We start from the raw sequence: 3794 nt of genomic DNA, 5'->3' as shown, positions 1-3794 counted from the left end.
AGTCAATAGACTTTTTTCACAGCAGCCATTTTGACATGAACTAGCAGGGTAAACACAGGTGTTACCAGTTGAAGTGAGGTTCCAAACAGAGAAGAGGCTAAACCAAATGGAGCCTTAATTAGTATCATTGGTACCACCTGTGTTTACCCTACTATTTCATGTTAAAATGGCTGCTGTGAAAAAGGTCGAAAATGTAATAACTGGCTCTGTTGAGAACAGAAAGCGTGCTACCAAAGTGAGCTAAGGTGTGCCGCATATCCTTGCATATAAATTTTTACGAGCTTTTGGCAACTGGCCTGCTGAGACTGAGTGTGCCGAAAAGTAGCAGTCAGATGAGGTTGTATGCTTGACGTTGCTCCGCACCTCTCCTTCATTTTTGTAGTAAACAACCTAACATTACTAGCTCAGTTTACTGACAGGTCTATAGGGCATGCCATAGGTCAAGCTGCTGGATCACAAGGCAAACTACTTCAAATGGTCTGTGCTAGACTGTATATTTTCAATTCAAGTAGGTGAGTAGGTACACTTTAAACATGAACCATGTTTGAACAGATGTTTGAATAAAAAGTGACAGCCCTAGTAGAAACATTGTTTGACGGACTCGTAGAAGAGAACCGTATGTAGATAAAAACGTCTCATTCTGTGGTAATAAACGTTTCTTCTCTTCAGGTAATTGTACACTAAGGAATACATACCACTAAAATGTTACACAATAGACCTTTAATGACTTTAGAAATACATATTTTGATATTGGGCAACAGTTCTGAAGCTTGAGATTTGTTTAGGGACATTTCAGCACAGGGTCAACACTGTGGCTAGAACCTGACGCATATGCTTCAAACTCATTAGTTCATACAGTGTGTTATCTGAGCACGTCTGAAATCCTGTTCTGGATAGCCGCACTCAAAGGGAGAGAGGAGATGCAATGAATCGTACAAATGGGAAAGCATTCATGGTGTTGCAAGTGACAACAGTAGTTATGTGAAGAATAAAACAGGAAAGCTCTAAAACCCTGCCTACTTTCTCACCTCTGAACACTGGCCAGTTATTTTGTGAAGAGGATGCCTATCAGATGGTAAGAAAGTTGCAAAACTCAAATGCAACATTTTAACCAGCACGGTTGCCTGCCACACCTACAGTGACCAAGATTTTATAAATTCCTGTTTGTCATTTGTGTACATTTTGAAGCCGGGCTAGCTGTTTCCCCCTCATTTCAGTCTTTATGCTAAACTAGGCCAATCGTGTCCTTACTAGATCGTCATCCTCCAGGAGATTCAGCCTCTCCTCATGTCACTCGCCCACTCTGTATGTGAATGGTGTGCTTTAGTTTTGCTCTTGGGGGTATGGTTACGATTGTCCATACTGTAGTTTTACAATGTTGGTCTGCTCTCTACACACCGCATCTATTGCATCGGTCCATCCTGGGAGAGGGATCCCTCCTCTGTTGTTCTTCCTGAGGTTTTTTGGAGGAGTTTTTCTTATCTGAAATAGAGGGTCTAAAGATAGATTGTATCGTATGCTGTACAGATTGTGAAGCCCCTTTGTTGCAAATTTGCGATATTGGCCTACATGAATAAAATTAACTTGTCTGCTTAACACACAGACATGAGATTGATAATGATCTTCCACATCCATATTTTCTTTTCCTGTCTGCTTTTGCAGATATATCAGACTGAAATAAACAAAGTTATGGTGCACACTCCTTTTGGGGCCAGATAAATTATTACTTAGTAGATCACCACAGCTGGTCTCTCAACAAATAAGTATCTCATTAGAATTTTAAGAAACATAAGCGGATAACAAATGAATGGCTCAAACCAGTTGTGCAACAACTAAGCAAATGGAAGAATACAATTTATGAAATCTATAAAATGAAGATTATAATTATTATTATTACTTTGAGAGGTTGGGATTGTGGGGTGGAGTAGAAGGGATATTAACCCATTAGCCTATAAAGTTGGTTGTTTATCCCCTGTTTTTTTCTAAGTAACTACTGTAAAGAGTCATAATTTTAAAAAAAATAAAGAGTTTATCAATTAAGAAAAGATACTGATCCTTTCAGCCAAATCTCAGACAGAAATCAAATGAGCCATTTCCCGAAATGTTGAAACTACACTGTCCAGATTCATGCATTTAGCACCAACAGTTAATGTGCTTGCTCCTCTCAGTGCCAGAGCTGCGCTGTTATCTACTGGAAGCTCTAGCGGTATTTAGCCATGCATTTTCCACATAGATTTTATGTGACCGTAATTCAAGATATGTGCCACTGTTTTACTTTGGAAGTGAATGAAATTAATTATAATTTGTGCTCAAAGTATTAAAACTTAAACTGTAACAATCAGGCCTGTCTAATACAGAGTCCACCAGGTCCAGACTTTCTTGGGGTTTAAACTGTAATATTCAACTTGCTGCTTGTTAGCTTTTATCGTAATCATTTTTAGTAAAGTGTGGCAAGATCTGTACCTACAAGCCAACTTTAATTGTATAATGAAAAATAACAACCTTAAATGTACTACAAGGAGTTTTTAACTGGTTATGAAACAGTCTTAAATTCTTCTTAATGCCTGCCATGGGTGAGATTTGATAACATTGAAATCAATGAAACGAGGTGGTAAAAACACTACTGCTTTTGTCCACTGTGGCCGCCAGAATCAACACAAAATGAAAGTTCCTTGTTTCAACTACACTGTAATGTAATAAGTTATTTTAACAAAAAAAAAAAAAACGGATAACATCGTAAATGTTAAGTAACACAAACTAAATTGTTTTAAGTTAAAAATGATTCTTGATTAAGCAGCTTTTATTAATAATTTTATGTGACACTAACTTAGTTTAGTAAGAAACAGAAACATTCCTATAAAATAAAAAAATATTAAATTATTCAGCATCACTTAGAATTACTAAAGCTAAGTTTTTTTTTTTTTTTACAATATTGAGTTAGTTTTACTTAAAATGTTGGTGTGATCAGTTTAAAATATTTTTTCTGTTAAACTAGGCAGTAACAAATATTGTATTAGTTTTAGAGTTTATCTTTCAAATGTTATTTTAATTTATACTTAAAATGCTCCAGTGCCTGTTTGCCCCAGGACCGACAGGCAGGTTCTCACATCTCCAAAGATGTCAGGGCAAATCAGAAAAATCTTTGTCTCATTTTAGTTATAAAATGATATGCATTAACATACTGTGCAGATACTTTTATCACATGTTTTAAATGTTATGTTTTGTAGAAGAGACTGACAGATCATTGACCATAGAAACATGTCTTGACCACGATGGTTTAAATCATAATCTACGATACTACATGATACCATACGATATGATACAACTTGATTGTATTGTTAGTCTATACCGAAATTAATTTAGCATCTTTGGGCAAGTCCGTTCATTAAAATTACTCATAGCCTGAAGATACAGTTGCACTGTTACACACTTTTACAGACGTAAAAACAATCATATTACAAACATCATGACAATTTTATCTCAGTTAGCAGCACACTGTCTTTGGTTTAACAACAAGATAGACTGATGTGTAAAATTATTCTTAAGCCTGTTGCGTTCAAAAGAAAGAAATTTAAAATGCCTGTAAGATGGCAGGAGTTGGTATTGTTTAAAACATGCGAGAGGTCAGAAGAGATATTGTTAAGTCTGTCTTGTTGTGAATTGCTTGAAAGAAGTGTACCACAGGTTGGCCAATAATCTTTGTTTTAATTATTATTTGGTTATACAGTTTAGTTTCACAGATAGGCTGTTGATGATATATTCAAAGTGACTAAGTGGACCTTTAGTTGAGATTG

Source organism: Morone saxatilis, unplaced genomic scaffold (genome assembly GCF_004916995.1).
Source record: "Morone saxatilis isolate NCDOM2014 unplaced genomic scaffold, NCSU_SB_2.0 Contig15, whole genome shotgun sequence".
Classification (NCBI taxonomy): domain Eukaryota; kingdom Metazoa; phylum Chordata; class Actinopteri; family Moronidae; genus Morone; species Morone saxatilis.
The sequence above is the reverse complement of the archived record's forward strand: the minus strand, read 5'-3'. Positions refer to the sequence as shown.